We start from the raw sequence: 27,115 nt of genomic DNA on the forward strand, positions 1-27,115 counted from the left end.
TCCAGGCATGAACACTGGAGTGGGCTGCCATTTCCTTCTCCTGGGAATCTTCCTGATCCAGGGCTTGAATCTGCATCTCCTGCTTGGCAGGCAGGTTCTCTATCACTGGGCCCCAAAGAAGTCCTTATTTTGTGTTAACAGACAACAAACATGAAGACTTGTTGATCCTTTTCTCTCTGCCCCCAAATACATAAAACCCTCCACTGTAAAATTCAAGGAAGACCTTATTGTGGAGTGCCAACATACCAAGTAAAAGTTCCAGAAAGATAATTTGCTTTTAGATTATAATCATTCAGTTTTAATCTGAAGGTAAACACTTTGGTTGCATGCTGAGGGATGGAGACAAGGGGTTGATGAGGCTGAGCCATTCTAACATTCATTTAGAGTGCACCGACTAATAACATTGATTTCCAACACACTCCTCCTTCCTAATGCTTGTCTTTTATAGCCAAGAACTTCAGATTCACAGCCTCTCTATGGTTCCATCTCTTAGGAGAATGCTTCCTGCTTCAACTATAGCTTTTCCTGTGTCTGTTCTGAGTCATGGTTTCATTTCTGTGGTGTCTATTTCTTTGTATTTTTTTGCATCACTGCAGTCATGTTCCTCTGTTTTCCAGGAAGTTTTCAGGATAGCTGTTTCTCTAATATCTTTTTCTTCTTTCTTATCTATCTTTTAACCATATCCTCGTATAGACACTGTCTTTGCTATGGGAGCAGGGTTGGTTACAATGAAAGGAAGGAAAACACAGGGAGTTCTTAGTTAACCTTCTTAAATCAGTTGTGTACCGTGGAGCTGAAAAGCAATGTAATATCCTTCTGTACCGCTTGTAAATTATGTCTTCAGAATTATCTTGACACATAAGAACTGATGTACTTGAATGAGGTACTAGCTCAAGAATTCTAAAGTCTCCTCACATATAACAGAAGTATGTGAAATCCAGGATCTAGCTTTTGACACTTCTTCAAGCATATTCTAATTCCTCATCTTTTCTCAAAATCCCCTTTCCAGACACATGCACTAAAGTACTGAATTGTTTCCTTTAACAGATGAATGTGTTTTATAAATATGCATAATTTCCACATCCCTGTCAAATGTAATCTGCTTATTTTCAAACCTGATGCTATGAAATCCACTTGCTCTTGTAGGACATGTCACCCACACTCATACCATCTAACTTCTGAAATTTCCTACATTCCTTTAAAATCTCACGTATTTTCCATTCTTTGAGAAAACTTTTGGAAATAAGAGATATATCACTTCAGTTCAGTTCAGTTCAGTCGCTCAGTCATGTCCGACTCTTTGCAACCCCATGAATCACAGCACGCCAGGCCTCCCTGTCCATCACCAACTCCTGGAATTCACCCAAACTTATGTGCATCGAGTTGGTGATGCCATCCAGCCCATCTCATCCTCTGTCATCCCCTCCTCCTCCTGCCCCCAATCCCTCCCAGCATCAGGGTCTTTTCCAATGAGTCAACTCTTCACATGAGATGGCCAAAGTACTGGAGTTTCAGCCTCAGCATCAGTCCTTCCAATGAAAACCCAGGACTGGTCTCCTTTAGGGATGGACTGGTTGGATCTCCTTGCAGTCCAAGGGACTCTCAAGAGTCTTCTCCAACAACACAGTTCAAAAGCATCAATTCTTCAGCACTCAGCTTTCTTCACAATCCAACTCTCACATCCATACATGACCACTGGAAAAACCATAGGAGATATATAACCAAGTATTAAAAGTTTTATACAGTTTTAGGGTTGGGAGGAAAGAAAATGTCACTTTGGAGTAAAAAGTAAGTGATAGGGATTAAGAATGTACTTGACTTATAGTTCACTTACGCCATGGGACCTAAGAAACACAGGCTCTTGTAAAAGCCCAATCATTTGTGCAAAAACGAACATTTATTCATAGCATTTTAAAGAGAATTGGGTATTTTTACACCATTATTGCCTGGATTCCCTTCCATCCTTTCACCCAACTTCCTCATTTAATCTACACTCTCAGATAATGATCAAAATTTTCTCATAAGCATCAATGTAAAACTTGACCAAATTTTTCGGTCAGCTCTACCACGCTGTGATTCGCACCACACCCCTAAGTGCATTGTAATGCTTAACCACTGTTTGTTGCTGCAATATTTACATTCAGTCATTAAAACAGAAGGCATACTTGCTTGTGTGTGGCTTGACTTTGCAGAATCATGAAGAACTGTTACCCTTTCATGTGGGGATTGCAGAACTCTGCATTCTTTATGTCTGAACATCAGCTTTCACTGAGGCATTGGATATGAGATTGTAAAAGAGCAAATATGTTGTCAGGCAGTAAGTTAGTCTATCTGAATAAACAACTATCTTAAATTTACTCTTTCCTCAGATGCCAACTTTTGCCTCAACGATCCATGATGTAGGCACTGTCCTAGGTTCAGGATAAGGAAGGACTAATCTTTGAGTCCTTTTCTCTCCTTTGCTGAGTTCTAGTTGAGTCCAATACTCCAAGCTCTTTATCAGATGAACTTAAAATGTAAAGGGACTTGATGGGGGGCCTTGGAGGAGGTGGGGAACCTTACAGGACACAGGCCAAATGTATTTTTCAATTCAGGGGAAATTTTATTTAAATAAATGTATAGGCCTGCAAAGCCATGATGATATTATCCTTCTTGTTTTCCTATATTGCTTCTCCCAGGTCAGCTGGGGACACTGCCAGGAGTCTCTCAAAGAAGCTCACAGGAATGTGGAAAGTCTGAAAGGAGTGGGGGTGAGTAGGATAAGAGACGTTAACGAGAAGGGACGGTTCTTAATTGTACTTTGACTTCTCTCCCAACCAACGTGTCTTACTGGAGAGCTGCCATGGGGACTGTGGTGTTTAATTTCCTGACGTTTCTGAGAATCAAACCTAACGGGTACGGTTCGATTAACATAGTTTTGTAAGGATGTTGATTTTCTGGTCTCCTCTGACATGTAAGAGAGGCCAAACTAATAAGAAACTCTAAGCAGGCCTTTTGTTATAACAAATATTCTAAGCAGATCTTCCTGTCAAGAGAACAAATCCCCTTACAGATCACCGCTTAGACTTCTCCCTGACTTCTTTGGTTGGACATCTGGCCTCGCCTTGGCTCGGGCCTGAGCCAGTCTGAGGAGAAGGATGATATTCCCTTAAAATTGTTAACTGTCCTGTCTCTAGTCCCTAACAGAGTCTGGCACACAGTGTGTAGTAGTAGTATTGGTCACTTAGTTGAGTCTGCCTTTTTGCGACCCCATGGACTGTAGCCTGCCAGGCTCCTCTGTCCATGGAATTCTCCAGGCAAGAATACTAGGGTGGGTTGCAATTCCCTTCTCTGGGGGCTCTTCCCAACCCAGGGATCAAACCTGGGTCGCTCGCACTGCAGGCAGATTCTTTACCATCTGAGCCACCAGGGAAGGCCAGCACACAATACACATGGACTATATTTTTATAAAATGAATGAATAAATAGAAGGATGGCCCAAAGTCCCTCTCAATCAGAGTACATGAGATTAATATTTAGAGATGGGTGTCGAGGACATGGTCATCTTTACCACATCCCTCCTGTCTGGCTGTAAGTCTCTGGAGGACTCAGAGAAGCCCCAGTAGGAGGCAGGAGGCGGTTCTAAACGGTGTACTAGCTCAGTCCACAATCAGCCCCCTGTGAATGAATGTCTCTAGTTTCTTACAATCACATGGCAACCGTTGCAAATTGTTTTGAATAACATGCTTATCCCTGCATGGAAATGTCTGCACATTTCTTGACTTTCTACAAGGGGTAGAAAGACACAGACCTGACTTTTGAAATGGATAGACCTAAATTCCCATCCCTCTGGTCCTTCCCAACTCAATCCTCCCTTATCCTTGGTTTGACTCACCTATAAAACAGACCTGGTAAAACGTTCAGTGTGGTTAAGAAGACAAGAGATAAATGATTTAGAATACTTAGGTCAGAATCTAGCTAATTTAGCATTGAAACATGCCATATACACCTTAATCTTTCAAGTAGTTAGTTCAGGATTTGGGTGCCAAATGTACTCCTTGAATGTAAGGAGTAAACATATGGCACTCCGTTAATGCCTTGTACTCTGAAGCTGAGAATGGTCATGACCTGATGACTCTACTCAGGTACAGAGAAATATGTGATGACTCTGGCCACAGAAAATGAGAACAGAGAGGGCAAGCACATTCTCTGTTCCCTCTGTAGACAATCAGCCTGTGACTGTAAGCCTAGGATCTGACTGCCCTTCTTAATAGTTTCAGCAAGCATAACTACGAAATGCAAGCAGCCATATAATTACTGAATTTTTTTAAAGTGAAAGTGAAAGTCACTCAGTTGTGTCTGACTCTTTGCAACCCCATGGACTTTACATTCCATGGAATTCTCCAGGCCAGAATACTGGAGTGGGTAGCCTTTTCCTTCTCCAGGGGATCTTCCCAACACAGGGATTGAACCTAGGTCTCCTAAAATTTTTAAAAGTCTTTTCAATTAAAGTGGTCTCAAGGGTTTTAAAACCTCAATGACTCTTGAGGTGTTTCTTTTGTCAGTTTTTCTTGTTTTCAAAACATGTATCCAGGAGAAGAATGGATGAATTCTTAAATGTACTTTCACCATGCTTATTCTATCTACACAATACATGTATGGGCAATATTTTAAAATATTTTTTCAAAAGTAGCTAAACATAAAGAATATGTAATCTGACTATGTTTCTTTACTTCTTTGGGATAAGAATCACCTTTCTTAAAAATTTTAGAAAGTGTTTAATAATTTTAGAGGTATTCAATAGTTTTTGTACCTTTTTGGATAATGCAAAGAGGGAGAGCCAAGAGAATGAAAGATGACAGAACTGCCATCTGTTGAACAATTTTCTGTTGTCCTGACTCAATGGAGTATATTCCAGAATGTCTTGTGCTGATAGTCCCATATGGTTTCAAGCCAGTTTATTTAAGTACATATCAGTTTCACAATATAGATGATGCTCTAGACAAACTGTCCAACAGAACTTTCTGTGATGATGGAAAGAGTCTGTGTCTATCTGCTCCAATATGGTACTCAGCAGCTACATATGTTATAAGAGCTATGTGTGACTTGTGGTTTAATATTAGCAAAGTACTAGTTTAACCTTTATTTCAGTATTTATTTCAGTCTGGTATGAAGCCAAACGAGTACCCCAAAAGATGTCCTCCACTGAGTCTTACTTTCACTCAAGCACAGAAAACTGGAAGGATAACAATTCAGATAGCAATGCAATTTCTTTTGATACTACTGAGAAAAGAGAGCCATTATTAGTAAAGCATACATAGAATGACCATTTATTCCTTACCTACTTTGTGTCTGATACTATGTAAGAAGCTAGGGAAACAAACATAAATAGAAGGCATAAGCCCTGCCTAAGAGCGAGCCATATGAACAAGAAACAGGTAAATAAGCAACTATAAATTCACTAATAAGTACTGTAGCAAAACCACATGCTTGTGACTATTGGAAGGTAGGAATGAAATTAGAAATTTGCCTATTTTTGGTACAAAATGGTACTGGGCAAGAAATGCTTATAAGAAGAATATTCAGGACAGCATAACATGCCTATGTTTTAACCCATAGCTGGCTATATTATGCTCTAAAGCATGAGCATGTTATTTTTGCACTTTTCATTGAATTTTGGCCATTGGATAACTGTAATCATAAATATATATATATATATGCATATATATATACACACATATATATTTCAGCATTTATTTCAATCTAGTATGAAGCCAAATGACTACCCTAAAACATGTCTTCCACTGAGCTTTATTTTCACACAAGCACAGAAAAATATATATATATATACATACACACACACACACTATATATATATATACTTTCTGAATGAAGGAGATTAATGCCATTTGGGAAAATATTTTTCATTCTAGGTTTTATATTAGTGCTACTTGTACCCATCAGTAAAAAAAATGTTTTATCATAGAAAACAAACTTATGGTTACCAAAGGGATAATGAGATAGGGAAGGGATAAACTAGGAGTTTGGAATTAACATACACAAACTATTATTAAATAGATAAACAACAAGGTCCTACTGTAGAGCACAGGGAATATCTTCAATATCCTATAGCAAACCATAACAAAAAAGTATATGAAAAATAATACATATTAAAAAACTGAATCACTTTGCTATATACCAGAAACTAATGCTTACTCCTTGGAAGGAAAGTTATGACCAACCTAGATAGCATATGCAAAAGCAGAGACATTACTTTGCCAACGAAGGTCCATCTAGTCAAGGCTATGGTTTGTCTGGTAGTCATGTATGGATGTGAGAGTTGGACAGCTGAGTGCCAAAGAATTGATGCTTTTGAGCTGTGGTGTTGGAAAAGACTCTTGCGAGCCCCTTGGACTGCAAGGAGATCCAACCAGTCCATTCTGAAGAAGATCAGCCCTGATTGTTCTTTGGAAGGAATGATGCTAAAGCTGAAACTCCAGTACTTTGACCACCTCATGCGAAGAGTTGACTCATTGGAAAAGACTCTGATGCTGGGAGGGATTGGGAGCAGGAGGAGAAGGGAACGACAGCGGATGAGATGGCTGGATGGCATCACTGACTCGATGGACGTGAGTCTGAGTGAACTCCAGGAGTTGGTGATGGACACGGAGGCCTGGCATGCTGCAGTTCTTGGGGTCGCAAAGAGTCAGATACGACTGAGTGACTGAACTGAACACTAACATTGTAAATCAACTGTATTTCAATAAAAAATGAAAATACCTTATCAAATACACATTGATATTTTTAAACAATTTGAAATGATGAACATTCAAATATACACAATTCTAACAAACTGAAGAAATTTACAACCATTTAAACACATACACATATGTGTGAGTGTGTGTGTGTGTGTGTGTGTGTGTATTACATACTGAGCTGCACTCTACATACCATAAACTGCCACCACCACCAGAGAACAATTCAGTGTTTTTTAGTAAATGTACAAAATTGTGAAACTTATCACACTCACATTTAGAACTTTTCAATGAACTTCCTTTTCAATGAGCTTCCTTTTCAATGAGCTTCCTTGAACTGGTGTGCAGTCCACTCCTACCCTCACTATCCCAGAATGGACAGTCACTGATCTGGCCTCTATACATTTAGAGCATATTTGGCCTCATTTGAGAGTATGTTATATAATGGAACTTTAGGATTGTTTTGGAACTATCCCGTCCTAACTCACTGGTAACTCTGCCTTAGTTGATTCTGAAAGATGTGAAATCACTAACACCTTTACAAGGCCATGGGAAAAATGCAGTACCTTGAGAAGAGAGTCTTGAATTAGGCACAAGGTTGGAGCATCCTGCCTTTCCTGATGGGGGGAGAGCAGTGAACTCAGTTTTAGAGCTTGTCTTTTCTAACCATCAGTGTGATGACTAATTGCTGCAGAAAGAAGACTCCTATTCAGTGCCTGCTACCTTAGCCTCAAGCAAATGTCTGTGTATTTGAGATGCTATCCTCTTCTCTGTCGGAAGACAGCAATCTCACAATGCTGGATCAATAAGTAGGAACTAGGAGAAAAGTAGGAAACAACAGTTTCCAGGAGGTTTTGCAGTTTCCTCAGAATATACTTACTTCATGCTAGAGAACACTTTCTTTGATAGAGTCTTTTAAAAAGCATTGATTACTCACACTCCCATACATGCACACCCAGACAAAAAGTCAAGTGCCACTTATGTAAGAATAGGGGCTTAAAGTTCACTTGGGATTAATTTTTCTTCTTTTCTTCCCTTCCCTGCTAAATAAAAGCATGGAAGATGTGTCAAACCAGTGTGCCCTACTGTGAGTTTCTTTGCATTCTTTTTCAAAAGTCTTTTTGGGAATGAGGAGAAAGCCATGATTAGTGATTTGTGATTTACTTCCTTTCTGATTAACGTGGATTTAAGCTGCAATTTCTGCCATTATGAATTAAATGTCACAGTTCATTAGAGTGGAGCCAATTCAGTCCATTTCAAGTTTATATTCATGTTTCCGATATTAAATCCTTTCCTCAGGATTTATTAACTTGGCATCAAGATGCCCCAAGTGTATCTTTTTTCAATTAGAGAAGAAAATATCGGAGCATAACTTTTTCAGTTGCATTAATGTTCAGGAGACAGGTGTGAGTTAGAGAAGCAAAATGATCTCTTGGTCTAATTCTAATGATTTTAGAAATAAGTTGAAATATAAGATATTAAGAATTTGCAGACAGAAGCCAGCTTTTGCTTGGGCTGATGAATATAAGACATGGAAACTAATCTTCTGCCCCCTCCAAACTGTTGCTAATTTTATGAGGCTCGCATACATCCCCAAATTAAAATGCAAATATAAGTCCTATAAAGTCATTTTAAAATATTTGATAATATGGCTAGTTGATTACTTAAAATTGTATTTTTTCCATGTACTTTTAAAATTTTATGTGTAGGGAGAAAACTTTCAACATTTTAATCCAGCTGACTCATATGAGGTGCTTAATATAGATTAGCTGAATAAATTTGAAACTGTTAAGGATATAACAAGATTCAGACCTATAATCTGAAGATACTTCTCAAAGTTATATAATTATTCTTCACATATTACAATTTATTATACCACATTACCATAATAGATAATAATTACTAGCTTGAAATGTATCTTTCAGACAAATAGGAATTTGGCTGAATATATAGGAACATAAAATGTTTAATGACCTAGAATAAAAAATAAAAGTGAAATCATCTGATTTGGAGACATAATTAGTAGTCATGTTGTTGTTTAGTTGCTCGGTTGTGTCCACCTCTTTTCGACCCTGTGGACTGTAAGCCTGCCAGGCTCCTCTGTCCATGGGATTTCCCAGGCAAGAATACTGGAGTGCCATTTCCTTCTCCAGGGGATCTTCTCGACCCAGGGATCAAACTCACATCTCCTCCATTGGCAGGTAGATTATTTACCACTGAGCCACCAGGGAAGCCTTGTTGGGCCATAGAGGTATTATTTACAAAGAACTAATAATCGACTGATTCCTATAACTGTGCTCATCTTAAAAAAAAAAAAAACTCATCCAAAAACTTTTCTATATTTACTTCTTTCAGTATCTTATCTCTTTTTCTCTCCCAACTCTTTTCAACCAGACTTTCACCTCAAATGCTTTTATCTAGCTCATCAAAATCCCCATTACTGGTAAATCCAACAGGCAATTCTCAATCCTCATCTTATTCATTTGTATTTCTTACAATTGATCACCCCCTTGTCCTGGAAAAACTCTATTCAGTTGGTTTCTGGACCAACACTCTCCTTTGTCTTCCTTCTTTTTATGGTGGTTTCTTTTAAATGAATTTCACGTTGGTTTGTCTATTTCTGATTCTCCCACCTGAACTACATATCATGGTCCACCCAACGGCTTCATTCTCAAACCCATCTCTGCCATATTTTATACCATTATCTGGATAACTTGTCAAGTTCCACTGCCTCGATGTAATTCACATTAGTGTCTTATATCATTATGGCTTGAATTTTATCACCCTAGATTTACGTTTTGAAATGTGTCATTTCAAGTCAAATCTGTATTTGTCTCCTAGGTCTGCCACATACTGGCTGGCTTAGACCACAGAAATGTACTGTCAGTTCTGGAGGCCAGAATGTGACTTAATCTGGATATAATTTTCACACCCTTCCCCCCACAAGAGAGTTCATAATTTTATGGAGGTACAAATTGCTTTTAAATGTTAATTAACTTTGCAGGGTCATTACAGGTGTAATTAAGTTGCAACAGGATCATACCAGTGTAGGCTGAGCCTTTAATCCAAACCCTGGTGTCCTTATAATGAGGGGAAATTTAGACACATATGAACATAGACACAGATATAAACCTGGAGAAAATCAGGTGAAGGTAAAAGCAGAGATTTGGGAGTTGTTTCTACAAGTCAAGGGAAGGCAAAATTGCCAGCAAGGCACTAGAAGTGAGGGAGGAAGCATAAATCAGGTTCTTTCCCACAACTCTCAGAAGGAACAAACCCTGCCTATAACGCACTGATTCTGGACTTCGATCTTCCAACTAGAGCACAGTGAACTTCTGTTGTTCAAACCACTCAGTCTGTAGTACCGCTGACCCTTGAGCAATGTGGGGGTGGGGCAACAACCCTCTCAGCTGAAAATTCCTGTGCTGTTATCTCTGCCTCAAAAATACAGGAACTGATAAATGACTCACCCAAGGGGCAAAGGCACATATTGTGCTCTCTAAGCAAATGCAAACTTTTCCCTACACTTAAACATCTGCAAAAATGAAAATGCAGGGACTTTATTTATTGGGAAAAATCCACATATAAGTGGACTCAGGCAGTTCAAACACATATCATTCAAGGGTCAGCTGTATCCTGGCTGACCTAGAAAACAAACATAGATTTGATCTGAAAGGATCTACCAACATTTCATATCTCTAGCTCTATTATTCCCGGAAATGTATATGCAGTTATATTCTTAAGTTTCTCACCAGCATCTTAAATTGATCTCTTGATTTCTCCTATCCCAACCTTGCCCTGACCCAGTTATTTACATCTTGGAAAATGATACTCAGCTGTTAAGGTTAAAAACCTCAGAGGCATGATGTCTGTGAGTACTCACATGCAAAGACGTCAGAAGGCTTACTGGTCAGAACTTCAAAAGACCTGCTCACTTCAGCTGTTTCATTTCTCAAGGTCGCACCCCTAACCATCACTTCCATGCCACACAACACCATGCCAGCCCATGTGCCATTTCATCCATCTGGATTAGCAAAGCAGAAAAAAAAAAAAAAAAAACCCCACTCTCTTAAATGTTATACTTATTTCCACTCCTTACCTGTATGATTCATTTCCCACACAGCATTAGAGTTATCTTTTAAAAATGTACATCAGATTTTTTCTTTATCTTTACAAAACTCATCAATGGTTTCCCATTAAACTCTATGGCATAGTTTATAACGCACTAAAGCACTGGTCCTCACTTTGAGAGGGAAGGCAATTTTGATGCCCCCACTTCCTTCCTGGGGGTATTTTACAATGTCTGGAGACATTGTCAGTTGGCACAACTGCAGGATAGAGTGCTACTAGCATCAGGTGGCGGAGAAGGCGATGGCACCCACTCCAGTCCTCTCGCCTGGAAAATCCCGTGGACGGAGGAGCCTGGTGGGCTGCAGTCCAGGGGGTCACTGAGGGTCAGACACAACTGAGCGACTTCACTTTCACTTTTCCCTTTCATGCACTGGAGAGGGGAATGGCAACCCACTTCAGTGTTCTTGCCTGGAGAATCCCAGGGACGGGGGAGCCTGGTGGGCTGCCGTCTATGGGGTCGCACAGAGTCGGACACGACTGAACTTAGCAGCAGCATCAAGTGGCTAAATATCCTACAATGCACAGGACAGCTCCCAACTGAAGTGGGGACTGAACATGAAGTTCAGTCCATGTGCTGAAATTGGGAAATTCTGAACTACAGAACGTGACTCCTGACTCATAGCCCATTACATTGTCCCTCCAGTGTCACCCACCCTAGCCACTTGTCATTCATTTCATAGTCATGTTTTCAAACATGCCAAGCATATTCCTATGTTTTGCACTATTTCTTCTGCTACAATGATCATATCCTAGATTTCATATTGCACTTTCTGTTACAAAGTCACCTCCCCAGAAAGGCCTTCTCTCATGCTTCATCTAAAATAGCACCTCCCTGATAGTCTATTACTTATCTTCTTTTAGTTTTATACTTATCCTTCCTTATCTGATATTTTCTGTTTATTTGAGTGTTTATCTTCACTATTATTAATACATCACCACTACCCCAGCTAAAATGTAAATTTTTTAATTAATATCAGGAATTTTTTTAATTTGCTTACCACTCTACCCTTAGCACACAAAAACCCAGAAAAACAAAACAAAAACACCAGCTTTTGTGAAATAAGTAAATGGATTTGTTAGTCTGGCTGATATTCCATGGCTAGAAGTCAACAGGGAACCTGTTGAATTATGAGAGTTGGATTCCCTGGTGGCTCAGTGATAAAGAACCCGCCTATCAGTACAGAAGACATAAGAGACATGGGTTTGCTCCCTGGGTAGGGAAGATTCCCTGGAGGAGGACATGACAATCCACTCTAGTATTCTTGCCTGGGAAATCCCATGGACAGAGGAGTCTGGCAGACTACAGCCCATGGGGTTTCAAAGAGTTGGACACAAATGAAGTGACTTAGCATGCATTATCAACATGGAAAACCCAGCAGAAGTCAGATAGGAGGGCCACAGCAGTGTGTGCAACTGACAAGACCTCCCACCTCCCGTCCCCTGAAAACAAACAGCCTCAGACATTTATACACTAAGAGGCCATTCAAACTAATCTCAGCACAGTCACTCCAAGAAGCCACTGTCTACCAGAGCATCTCTCATCATTCTGTGTCCAAAATTTATATTCAAGCTCCATTGAAAATGCTGGTCTGTTATAGCCCGCAGGTAGAACTTGCCTCCCCAGGAACAGCTTCAGACCTTTGCTGATGTCATCCTCCAGAAATTCCGATACTCCTCCACTGCACCCTCTGGACCTCGTGGCCAGTGATCAGCCAAATGCAAACTGCCGTAGCCTCTTCTCTGAATCCCTTCACTTTCTCCAGTACTTCACTTGCCTCGAGCACTTTCTTGTGGCCTTGCTGTGAGTATTTTCTCTTTAGGACACCCCTCTCACCTCAGACCTGAAGGGGACTGGATGTCCACCCTCCACCACTTTGCCTCGGATCTCCCTTCTTCTTTTTAATAATCTAGCTTTTAATCTCATGTCTTATTATGCATTGTGCCACCTTGTTGCCGTGGTCGTCCAGGCTTTAGGGAATTTCCTCTCCTTTAAAGAGTTTAGCTCCTAGTGAACGGCCCCTCTAACATTACTCCTTTCATACTTCTTTATTTTAATGAAGTACAGTTGTTGTATAATATTATGTTACAGGTGTGCAATAAGGTGGTTCTCAATTTTTTAAGATTATATTCCATTTATAGTTATTGTAAAACATTGACTGTATTCCCTGAATCATACAATATATCTTTGTAGTTTATTTTATACATAGTAGTTTGTACTTCTTACTCTCCTCCACCGTATTGCCCCATTCCCCTTTCCTCCCCACACTGGTAGCCACTAATTTGTTCTCTGTATCTGAGTCTGTTTATTTTTTGTTATATTCACTAGTTTGTCGTATTTTTTTTAGATTCCACATATACGTGATATCATACAGTATGCCCTCCAAATCAATCCATGATGCTGTAAGAGGCAAAATTTCATTCTTATTTATGGCTGAGCAATATTCCATTGTGCGTATATGTATGTGTATACACTTCATCTTCTTTATCTATTCATCTGTTGATGGATAGGTTGCTTCTATATCTCAGCTACGATAAATAACCTTTCCTAATTCTTGATACTTCCATCTTAATGTACATTTTCCTTCTAATAGCCAATCCCTTAGCTCCTTAACCTACTTTCCTTCAATAACGTAGGTCACTATCCCAACTAGAAATTCCCAACTAGGAATAGTGAGATCATATGTTAACCCTATAATTGTGTTGTTGCTGTTGTTGTCCACTCCCTTAGTTGTGTCCAACTCTTTGGGACCCCATAGATTGCAGCATGCCAAGCTCCTCTGTCCTTCATTATCTCCTGGAGTTTCCTCAAATTCATGTCCATTGACTTGGCAATGCTATCTAACTATCTCCTCTCCTGACCTCTTCTCCTGTTTGGCTTCAATGTTTCTTAGCATTGGGGTCTTTTCCAATGAGTCAGCTTTTTGCATTACGTGATCAAAGTATTGGAGCTTCAGCATCAATCCTTCAAATAAATATTTAAGGTTTATTTCCTTTAGAATTGACTGGTTTGATCTCTTTGCAGTCCAAGGGTCTCTCAAGAGTCTTCTCCAAAACCACAGTTCAAAAGCATCAATTCTTCAGTGCTCCACCCTTTTTATAGTCCAGCTCTCACATTCATACATGCCTACTGGAAAACTACAGCTATGAATAGACAGACCTTTGTCAGCAAAGTAATGCATTTGCTTTTTAATGCACCATCTAGGTTTGTCATAGCTTTCCTTCCAAGGAGCAAGTGTGTGTTGTTGTTGTTGTTTTTTAACTTCACGGCTGCATTCACCATCCACAGTGATTTTTGAAACCCAAGCAAATAAAATCTGTCACTGCTTCTACACTTTCCCCATCTATTTGCCATGAAATGATGGGACTGGATGCCATGAACCTTGATTTTTTTAAATTGTGAAACTATACAATTTTTTGTAACCTCAATTTTCAAGCATTCTACTCTCCAAATATCTATTTTTGTCTTCATTCCAACATAATACTTCTAATAATTGGCAAACAAACAGAGTTAATCTTGATTTATTCTTTTTTAAGTCAGTTATACTCAGGATTCAATCCAACCACTGTCCACCACCCTCTACTGTAATCAGCTGCTCACATTTAAAATAGTTTTTATAAATATTATTGAAGATAAAATCATTATTTAATATGCAATGGGTAATCCAATTTTTAATATTAATGAAAGGAAATACTTTTCTCAAAAAAATGGATATGTCCTTTTAAATGATGCATATGTAAAAGATACAGTACTAGGAACACATAGGGTGAATCTGTGGAGTAGGTGCATGAGTCCATTTTGAAATAAGTCTTATTGAATAAACAGGGTATGCTGTTTAGTGTCACAAGCTAAACAGAGATATTTGTTGTGTTCAGAGCTTGGGTTAGCTTTGAATGTAAGGGAAAGTGACAGGACTCATTTCTGAGCAGGGGATCATTTATGAAGTTGACTTTCATTCTGCAACAGGGCCTGACAAAGGTGTTATCAGAGTTTGTTCATTTTATTTTAGTGTACTGAAAAACATTTCTTTATGGTTAATTTAACAGAAACCTGCTGACAATCCTACATGACTAAGTTTTTTATTAACTAATGGATATAAATGATCATATGATACAAATAATCTTCTGAGTTTTGCTGGGGAAAACTGGTTGTTTGCAAAAAAAAAATAATGCACATTATTGATTTCCTCTAGTCAACAAAGTAAAACAAATGGTGACCTTTTCTTCATTTAATAGCTCAAAATTATTGGTTGTAAACTAAAAGAAACTGACTGGGAGTGTGGCTCTATATTAATCTTACTCATAGTTTCTATTTCAGAGTTTTGAAGCAATCATCAAAGGGTCAAAATACTTGAAAATCACTGGTAATTTCAAAATCAGATGAGATGCTTGGCATCTCTTTCTTTCTGTATCTATAAATTAATGCTTGTGATTAACCTATATCTTTGGACTTCTTTGTGTCAACAGGACTTAATACAATGATGAGGTATTAAAATACAGGGATCTAATAGAATAACTTCACCTTCTGTGTCTATATAATCACTTTTTAAAATTACTTTTAAATGCACTGCTCAACAAATCACTAAATAAAAACACTTAATACCAAGATTTACATCAAGAAATAGAATCCCAGCAATCACTTTCACACTTCTTCCCAGTTACGTGAAGTTCCCTGCCATTTAAAAATAACCACCATGTGAATCACTCCTTAAATCTTCTTTATAGTCTTAATTATGTTGATGTACAGGCAAAAACATTAAACTCTAGCTTTGTATGTTTACTACTTCACAAAAATTGAATTATATAGAATATAATCTATAATATGGCTTGATATTATGCTTATGGAAATAATTTTTCTGATCATTTCATATCACTGTGTAGTATTCCAGTGTATGAATATAACCTGATTTAGTTGTCTTTTTTTTTTAATTTTTTTTTTTTAATCAATGACATATCTTTGGATTTGTGGCAACTAAGACTGGCTGGATTATGCCAAGTAACAAAATTCCCCAAATCGCAATTTGCACAATGAACAAAGGATTATTTCTCACTCAATGCTTCATGTCCACTGTAGATTGGCTGGTGACTTACAATCTGAGTTGTCATCCTTACTCTAAGATACACCCTGACAGAGTAGCTACTAACTAGAGTGCTGGCTGGTGCAGCAGTGGTGAGGAGTGGAGAGGAAACTGGCAAAGCTCACATCAGCTCTAAAAGCTTCTATTTGGAAATGACATGCATCACCCTAATGCATTTCACTGACCAAAAAAATGGTACAAAGCCTTGTCTGACTTCTAAGGGTAAGGAAAATGAAATATTCCAGAAAACACTGAACTGGATACTGGAAAAGAGTAACACAGTCTACCAGACCCTGTCCTTGAGTTCTGCAAATACTTGTTTAATTCAACCTTACATAATCAGAACACGTTCATACTCACTGTCATGGAGACAATTTAAAGGTTCCAAACAGTCCCTACTTTGAATTCAAGGGTCAGGATCTCTATATAATGTTAGCTAATTCCTTTGTCAGGTCTGGATGTGGTGCTGCTTGATGTAGAGAATTAAAAGGAAGTGAGCCCATCAAATAGCAGCAAAATTCACATTTTTTCCCCCTAGGGCATGAGGAAAATACTTCAGGATAGATCATGCAATAGGTCACAAAATAAGTCTTAACAGATTTAAGGAGACTGAAATCATATCAAGTATCTCTCCCAATCATGGCACTATAAAGTAGAAATGAGTAACAGGAGGAAACTGGAAAATTCATGAATAGGTGGAAATTAAGCAACACACTTCTGAACAATCAGCAAGTCAAAGAAGATATCAAAAGGGAAATCAAAAAAGAGCTTGAAACAAATGAAAAAGGAGACACAATATACACAAAAACCTATGGGATGCAGCAAAAACCAATTCTAAGAGGGAAGTGGATAGCAAAAATGCCTACATTACAAGGTCTCAAACAATAACCTCGCTTTGTACAGAAACTAGAAGAATAATAAATCAAGCCCAGAGTTAGTAGATGGAGGAAAAATAACAAAAGATCAGAGCAGAAACAAATTAAATGAAGATCAGAAAAATAATAGAAAAGATTAAAAAAAAAGCTTCTTTTTTTAAAGAAAATGAAACTGACAGGTAAACTGAAGGGAAAAAAAGACACAAATAAAATGAGAAATGAAGGAGATATTACATCTGATACCACAGAAATATAAAGGACCATAAGACACTACCATGAACAAACATAAATTATTTATATTATATATTACTTATATTTATAAGTAATTTGCTTTACGTCTGTTATTATGCCTTTCATTATCTTCACTGGGAAGTCAACTGTTAGAAGAAATTGTTACTCACTTTGAAAGCAACATATCCTTTTCTGGCTGCTTTTAATGTATGTCTCTTGTCTTCGTATTTGGGCAATTTTGCTTAGTTGAGATCTTAAATTCGTAACATGGTGTCTCGCATCAGTTTTGGAAAGTTGATAGTCTTTATAGTGTTGTTTAATCACTAAAACATGTCCAACTCTTTGCGACCCCATGGTCTACAGCATGCCAGGCTTCCCTGTCCTTCATAATCTCCCAGAATTTGTGCAAACTCATGTCCATGGAGTCAGTGACGTCATCCAACCAGCTCATTTTCTGTTGCCCCTTCTCCACTTGATTAGGGTTTTTCCAATGAGTTGGATCTTTGCATCAGGTGGCCAAATTATTAGAGCTTCAGCTTCAGCATCAGTCCTTCCAATGAATATTCAAGGTTAATTTCCTTTAGAGTTGAGTGCTTTGATTTCCTTGCTGTCTAAGGGACTCTCAAGAGTCTTCTCTAGCACCCTAGTTCAAAAACATCAGTTCTTCAGTGCTCAGCCTTCTTTATAACCCAACTCTCACATCCATGCATAGGTACAGGAAAAACCAAACTATGACTATATGGACCTTTGTTGGAAAAATTATGTCTCTGCTTTTTAATATGCTCTATTTTATGCCAAGTTTCCTCATCTTTTTACAGTTATTTTTAAGCATTTTTACTTTTCCTGTGGGGGGAAAAAAAAACCTGTCATGTCTTTTAACATTTTAAACATTATAGCAATTTTAAACCTAAGACTATAATTTCATTATCTAGAACTCAGAAAGTTCTATTTTGTATTGATTTTGCTTTTTTTTTGCTCACATTGTCTTTTTGGATGCTTGGTTATATTATAAAAGTGTCACATGTTATATTTTAAAACAGTACTTAGCAATAACTTGAAAACTGGGATGATCTTTATCTTACCCCAGAGTGAATAAATTGGAACTTCCTACTTGTTGGGAGCTAAAGAAATATTAGGCAACTTCAGTTGCAGTTTAGTGCCTGAAATGAGTCACAGCAGAACTGCACTATCTTCAATGTGTTACCTTTTAAAAGGATTCATGTCAATGTATGGCAAAACCAATACAGTATTGTAAAGTAAAATAAAGTAAAAAGAAAAAATAATAATAAATAATAAAATGTAAACTGTAGTCAGTGGTACAGGTATTCTTAAACCCTCCTGAGGGAGCGAGTGGTAGAGACTATCTGGTAATTCACTTTCATCCCCAATAGAAGCAGGATTAATGACTGCACATCCTAGTTCTTCACTCTGGTTCTAGTTTCCATTGCTTTTAAAAATATGGTTCTTTAAACAAAACATAACAAAGCAACACATAACAAAAGTATAAAAAAATTCACTGTGAGAGTCCAGCAAGGATGCTCTATGAGATTGCATTCTCTCTGCCAGAAAGATATTTGCTGTACCATTGGTTCCCTGTGAGGTTCATTTAACACTGTGTAGCAAATCTCTTTATATCCAGAAAAAAAATATGCACAGCCCTAGGCATATTCCTTCAATAGAAAGATTTATAACAGTTTATGATTTGCAACTTAATGGAGTAAGACTTCTCCCACAACACCCTTAACTGAGAACCAAGTCTACATCAAAATGGTTTTCTTAAGGGGTTCTTCATATGTTAACAAGCTTCATTACTTCTGAGATTTGATTTAGGAAATTCAGAGAGGAAAACAAAAGACCACAAGCTACACTTGGCACTCCACTACTCAGAAAAATAAGGAGCATCATCTGACTGAGGAATGTCCTTAGGACAGAACACCAATTCATTACTGACTATCTGTTTCAGAGCACCATAAGCATTTCAGGACCCAGGACAGCAACAGCCATTTCTTTTCTGTCCATTTGGGGTCTCCAAGAGCTGGCACATAGCAGATTCTCCACAAATTTCACTGACTGGCAAGAATGCTTCATCACCATCTTCTACCCATCAGGCAGAAGGGTGTCCATCTGATTTGTAAAGGCCTTCAGGAAAGGCATGCCACCGCCACCCTCAGAACCCTTTTCCATATCTCCCAGTAAACCTGGGCCCCTGAATGTGATTGGTTCACCTGCTGCTACTGCTTCCCACTGATCTGGCCAGAAATGCATTGGCTATTTTCCATTTCAGCAAGCTCACTTCTTAATCATCTTCTACAATGGCAAAGGAGGTGTTTGAAATAATCATAGCTCTGTGGCAATATTTAAATGAAGCACTGAAAAGGTTAAAAAAGAAAAAATGCATCCATAAAATGAGCCTTAAATAAATTTCATCTCATGTATTTGGACAGATCTTTCCACAATGAATATAAGGAGGTGAAAACATGATTCTCATTTAATGTTTACCAGGATGTCAGGTTTCACGTGAAGATGAGCTTATTTCTGGCTTCAGATTTACTTAGCATGATTATGTTCCTCAACATTTTCTTTCTCCTATTAAGGCAAAAGAAGTTTGAGGCTTGTGTCATAAGATTGAAATACAAAAATATTTATTACTTTAAGTTGATATAGGTTCTTAAAACTATTATTTTGCTGTGGAAAATATGAGATCCTCCATCCATAAAATTCTTGAAGGACAACCCCAGGGAATTCCAGGTAAATAAATAATGCATATCAGATCTCAAAAGGAGAATGAATGTTAAAACTCTGAGTTACAGATTTAACATCTATGAAATTTTAGTTTTTACTGGAAATATAACTTCAATTTTTACCCAAAAGAGAGTGAGAGATGAGGTTCTTCTGGGGAACAAAATGATTCACTTTAACAACATCTTTTAAAATTTATTTTCCATTTATTACATTATAGGCTGTATGAGTATAGGGTTTTATTTTGTTCAGTGATGTATCTCAACTCCTAAGACAATTCTGAGCACACAGGCAGCACTTAATACACATAGAATTCTGATTGTGTTTGTCCATGTGTTTCTCACAAAAGTAGTTAACTGGTAGTAGACCTTTAGACAGAGAAGGCAATGGCACGCCACTCCAGTACTCCTGCCTGGAAAATCCCATGGACAGAGGAGCCTGGTAGGCTGCAGTCCATGGGGTTGCTAAGAGGCAGACATGACTGAGTGACTTCACTTTCACTTTTCACTTTCATGCACTGGAGAAGGAAATGGCAACCCACTCCAGCGTTCTTGCCTGGAGAATCCCAGGGACGGGGGAGCCTGGTGTGCTGCCATCTATGGGGTCGCACAGAGTCGGACACGACTGAAGCGACTTAGCAACAGCAGCAGCAGCAGACCTTTAGAAGAGGGTTATCATGCTCAGGAAGCTATTTCCCTCAAATAAGGATCTGAGACATATACCTAAGTTTTATTGTTGTTGTTCAGTTGCTAAATCATGTCTGACTTTTTGAGACCCCCGCATGGACTGCAGCCAGGCTCCCCTGTCCTTCACTATCTCCTGGAGTTTGCTCACATTCACATCTATTGAATCGGTGATGATATGTAACCATCTCATTCTCTGCTGCCCTCTTCTCCTTTGCTTTCAGGCTTTCCCAGCATCAGGGTCTAGATCATAAATCTTGAAATATTCTTAAACATTATTCTCCCAGTTGCATAAGGATGTTTTGGGTGTGAGAATGCTGCTAAGCCCCATAAAGCACTGTGCTTTCAATGCAATGAGCCTTTGAATTGGTGATTCATCCATCAGTAACTTCCCTCTTATCTTAGATAATAAACTCCTAATGGGAAAACACTATGTCTTTATAACTGGTATGCTGAGTGTATAACCTGTGGAATATAATGAACCACAATTTTAATACCTATCTCTCCCACTACTCCTTTTACATTTAGACTTTGGCAACAATTTCTTTTGCCTTGGAATGCAAATTTGGGCAAAACCCTTAGTTTTTCTGTTTACTATTAAACAGATATCATACGGTAATTCTATGTCACAAAATATAACTTGATCTATTAACTAGAATAAGATCAATCAAGCCATTAACAAACCCTTCAAACTTCATTCAAAGTTAGGACTTCCTTCCTAGCACTACCTTTAGACCCAGGCCCCTGAGAAGTCTGTGACCCCTGCCCAGTATCCCATGCTTTACTTATCACAAAAAAATACTAACTAAAACATTCATTAAAGAAATTAGGACTGCTTCTGTCACTTTGGAGCCTGATGTTCAGGGATAGCAAAACAAGATCCATAATTCTAAACATCCACTCTGGTATATCATCCAGGATACAATAAAACACGTATCCAAATCTCTTGTCCCATGTTCTTGAAACAAAAGAACACTGTCTCTCAATGCCAGGAAGATTTAAGAGCTGTGTCACTGCTGATGTCAGAGGCAGATAGTGGGTGAGATTCCTGGAATATTTAAACAGTAGAAATGCTTGAATAAATGAACTAATCACATAGATTAGGATCACCCTGCTGAAAGCATTTCATAGACAAGGGCTCCCCTACTAGCAAATACTAGTAGTATTAGTTTGTTTGCCAGAATGCTGTTATTATCATGTTTATTGGAGATTTTATTTGGGTCACTTGCCTTCTCTACTCAGTCTACTGCAACTCTGAAAATGGGAGAGAAATAAACTAGTTAGTCACCTAATCCTTTCCTCATCAGTAAGAGGAAAACAAAAATCAATTTGTCAAATCCTTCTGAAGAAATTAACACAACAGACTTTCACATAATGAGGTCTTACTTTCTAGTAATGATAAATGTCCATTTTCTTGCCTTATATCCCAACTGATGGTTCTAGAAGTATTCATAGATCAAAGCTGCATTTGCAATAGTTGGTTATACATGGTGACTGAGAACTATTTTGCCCTTATAAGCAGTTCAGAATAATCTAAAATAGAAAGATGGATACATAGATACATAAATAATGATTTGATGCTTTTAAACTACGGTGCTAGAGAAGACTCTAGAGAGTCCCTTAGACAGCAAGGAGATCAAATTAGTCAATCCTAAAGAATATCAATCTTGAATATTCATTGGAAGGACTGATGATGAAGCTCCAATACTTTGGCCACCTGAAGCAAAGAGCCAACTCACTGGAAAAGACCCTGATGCTGGGAAAGACTGAAGGCAAAAGGAAAGGGGGTGACAGAGGATGAGATGGTCAGATAGCATCACCAACTCAAGGACATGAATTTGTGCAAACTCTGGGAGATAGCGGAGGACAGAGGAGCCTGGCATGCCACAGTCCACAGGGTTGCAAAGAGCCAGACACAACTGAATGACTGAAAAATAACAACAAATAAATGATAAATACAGATGCAACACCTTTCACAGTGTTATACATATCTGGATATTACTTTGAGAGAAAACTGATCATTTATAGGCCATTTTATACTATTTAAAATATTTCGTAATATTTCCCATTATAAGCAGTGAAGACATGGAAGCAACATAAATGTCCATCAATAGCAGAATGGATAAGGAAGATGTGGTATATATACACAATGGAATATCAGCCATAAAAAAAGAATGAAATACTGCCATTCGCAGCAACATGAATGGACCTAGAGGTTATCATACTAAGTGAAGTTAGAGAGAAATAAAAAAACATATGTGATCCCTTACTTGTGGAATCTAAAGTATGATACAAATTAACTTATTTACAAAACAGAAACAGAATCACAGACATAGAAAACAAACTTATCATCGCCTGGGTGAAACAAATGGAGGGATAAACTAGGAGTTTGGGATTAACAGACACACTTCTATTTTTTTTTTTTTTAAATCAACAACACAGTCCTACTGCACAGCACAGGAATATCTTGTAATAACCTATCAGTTTAGTTCAGTCACTCAGTCATGCCTAACTCTTTGGGATCTGATGGACTGCAGCACTCCAGGTTTCCCTGACCATCACCAACTCCTGAAGCTTGCTCAAACTCATGTCCATTGAGTCGGTGATGCCATTCAACCATTTCATCCTCTGCTGTTTCCTTCTCCTCCTGCCTTCAATTTTTCCCAGCATCAGGGTCTTTCGTGATGAGTCAGTTCTTCGCATCAGGTGGCCAAAGGATTGGAGTTTCAGCATCAGTCCTTCCAATGAATATTCAGGATGGATTTCCTTTAGGATGAACTGATTTGATCTCCTTGCTGTCCAAGGGATTCTCAAGAGTCTTCTCCAACACAACAGTTCAAAAGCATCAGTCCTTCAGGGCTCAGCTTTATGGCCCAACACTCATATCCATACATGACTACTGGAAAAACCGTAGCTTTGACTAGATGGATCTATATAGCTAAAGTAGTGTCTCTGCTTTTTAATATGCTGTCTAGGTTGGTCAGAGCTTTTCTTCTAAGGAGCAAGCATCTTTTAATCTAATGGCTGCAGTCACCATCTGCAGTGATTTTGGATCCCAAGAAAATAAATTGTCACTGTTTCCATTGTTTCCCCATCTATTTGCCATGAAGTGATGGGACTGGATGCCATGATCTTAGTTTTTTGAATGTTGAGCTTAACCTAGTAATAGCCTATAATGGAAAATAATATATATGTGCCAGGGTCCAGCCCCGGTGGATCTAGGGTGATTCAAAGGTGGGGACGGAGTCGGGGTCCTTGAAAATAACTTATTTAATTACAGATAGAGAGGGATTATAAAATTAGCAGAGAAAAAGAGGCTGAATAACTTGTTTACATGGAATACCAATCACCACCTACGTAGGCCACAGGCGTCTTCCTGTTCTCCCGAAGGAGAGGAGGCACTGAGGCCCCCCTGGTCCAATCTTAGAAGCCCAGGCAAAATTAGCAGGCTTGGTGGGTACCCATGCACCAGATGGGAATTCGGCCAGAAAACAGTAGGAGAGAAAAAGAGAGTGAATAACTTGGTTTATGTGGGATATTAATAAACTTCCAAGACAAGGAATTTGCACCACCTGTGTTGGGCCACCGGTGCCACTTGAATATCGGAAGGTGCCCCTCCTTGGGCTCCTTCTCGTGTGGGCTTGAAAGCCAGGACAAGTAAGTAGACATGGCGAGCACCCATGTTCCAGATGGGAATTCAGCCAGTAAAACGGGGAGCAAGAAAGAATGACATGGGGGAATCAGTCTTTCCGGGAACTGATCCCATTTCTTTATTTTTAGGTTTGCTTATATACCTTTTGTTACACATAGGGATAAATACAGAGTCACGCTGGGGTCAGCAGTCCTGACCTTTATCAAAATCAGGTGCTTTACATAAAAAAAGATCTTAGGGGTTTTACATCATCTTCTGGCCATGAGTAAGTCTAAAGATAATTTATCTTTAGTAAGATAAATTTATCTTTAGTAAGATAAATTTAGTAAAATAAAGATAATTTATCTTTAGTACGTCTATTTTATGACCCTTTCTTTCTGATAACCAAAACACTTATTTTTTTCCAATGGTGTTTTTTCTTAAACCAGGCACCACCCTCCAAATAAAGTTGCATTCCTATAGGGTGAGGGTGTAGTGAGTTACAATCAAGAAAGGAATTTATTTAATCCAAGGTTAACATGATTAATCTTAAAGGTTAATACTTATTTCTCCTATATGCTAGTTATATTCATTATAAGGGCAGGGAATATGGAGATTTAGCAGCAAACATCAGCCCAACAAATGAAAATCCTTTCATCAATGTTCCCCTTAAGATCTATTTAGTCTTAAGATAGTGATAAAGTTACATTTTTACATAGCAAGGACACAGTGATTTATAACAAAGTACAGTGATCTGTTACAAAAGAGAAAATTTATTAACTCAAAAAGTCTAGTATTGCTAACCTTAAAAACTACTATATTTCCTTTTCTATATTCCAAATACATTGATTAATATATTCCCAGGTGCCTAAGGATATGGAGGCCTGGGGGCAATCATTGACTCAACAATGAGAAAAGCCCTATGCTAATTAAGATTCTCAAAATACTCCAAACTCTCTGCGGCTGTTTATGGTTGAGAGGTAGTAAACAATCATGTGCATAGTGGCAGGAGTATGGATAATCCTGTCACACAAGCTAGTTTGCCAGCAGAGAGGTTTGACCTGAGACACCCTTGTCACACCCAGGGCAGGGAATTAGCAGCAATTATTGGCACAACAAATGAAAAACACTTCACCAATATAATGCCTAACCAACCCACTATACTAATAATTTCTAACTCCCCAAAAGAATTTATCTTTAGTAAGTCTAAAACATCTCATGCCTCTCAGGTTGGGAGGCTGTAAACAATCACATGTGGCCGGAAGAACCTATACAGGCGGGCTAGATAACCTTCAGAGGAGTTTGTAAGTTGAAACACTCTTGTCACGCCCAGGAATTTTTATTAACTGGAGCTGCAAGTTAACTGCTTCTCCGAGAGAAATGGTGATGACAGAGAGCCCCCTGTAAAGTCAGAGGTATAGGCGAGAGCATGAAACAGTAAAGTAGATAGACTCTGGTTTTGGGGGTAGATGCTCGGGGAACAGGGGGTTTCCTGAGGCTTGATCACGCCTTTGCATATGCCAAGCCTCCTTCCTCATGACCTTCGCCATGGGCGGAGTTCCTTACACTGGCTCCTGGCATATATGTAAAAGAATATAACATATACAAAGAGAAATATATATTTATATATGATATATATAAAATATATATAATGGAATATATATATATATATATAAACTGAGTCACTTTCCTGTACACCAGAATATAACAACATTTTAAATCAACTACACTTCAATGAAAAAGATGTCTGCACAATTTTTCTCCCCTTTACACACTTCAATTCCCTTTTGTATTTTTTACATGGCTGAAGGATCTATGCTACATTTGTTCTGGTAACTGATATTTATTGTACTGTTGAAAACATATTATTGAGACACAACTAGCTTTTAAAATCTTGGTACATCTGTTATAGCTCATTGTTATATTCACTGGACACCTTTATTATTCTAATGCTAATGTGCAATATATAGGATCATAAAATATTAATGGTGGAAAAATCCTTTAAAAATAATAAGATTTCTTAGCTACCAGCATATATTGGCAAAACCTCGACACTTTATAAAATAAATATGACTGGCTCCCACCACTTAAGAATCTGACCCTAAAGCTGATGCTTCCTACTCATCCAGTTTTTAAAAGCTGCACAGCTGATTTTGATGCCATCTCAGTTTAAAATGGAAAATTTAGTTTCACTTCACTTTACATGTGAACAAACAGAAACCCAGAGAGACAAAGAAAGTGAACCGATTCAGTAAAGAGGAAACGCTGGGGCTAGGAACAGGCTCCAACACCTCATCTCATGTTCTTTCCACTTCACCAAATGTTGATCTGTTATTATCTAAGTCTTTTTGACGGTACTTTTTCTGTTCACCATTGTCATTATTCCCCATCAGGAAAGGGTTCCACAAGTAGGAAATTACTCCCCGAAGGGTTTTAGAGGAAATCATGGGAGCAGGACAGAAATTTACTGTGCTGTTTGAAGGTAGAAAACCAGACATGTCCCAAAGAAATATAGGTAATTCTTTAGTCTACAATGAAGTCATTTAGTTCTACTGGCTGTCAGCATTTGCAGTATCACCAGATGAAGAATGCTCCTAACTCATGGCTCACAAAACAAATCAATTGTTACATTCTACTAGTAAAGTAGTACCTGAATGCTACTCTGGAGAATCTGACTTACAATTAGGTCTCATAATAATAACATTACAGGTGAAAGCAAAGTTTTCAGACTGATAAATCTGTACAAGACTGTTTTATTGGAAGGACTTAAAATGCAATCACTAACATCCTTCAAATAAATAGATTCTTAAAGATGAAGTATGCCCTTTCTGTTCCCATCACATTCCCTCAATAAACTCACCCAGTTTGCCTTTTTTTCCCCCCAGAGAACTAGCAGAACTATTCTTAATGTCTTATAGAGCAACCCAAATATTTGAGACCATTTCTAGAAGGGCTAATAGCTGTTTGCCAGCCTAAACTCATAGAGGTGAGCCTAGATTGTTTGGTAGTTTTGTTTT

This window comes from Ovis aries, chromosome 13 (genome assembly GCF_016772045.2).
Source record: "Ovis aries strain OAR_USU_Benz2616 breed Rambouillet chromosome 13, ARS-UI_Ramb_v3.0, whole genome shotgun sequence".
Classification (NCBI taxonomy): Eukaryota; Metazoa; Chordata; class Mammalia; order Artiodactyla; family Bovidae; genus Ovis; species Ovis aries.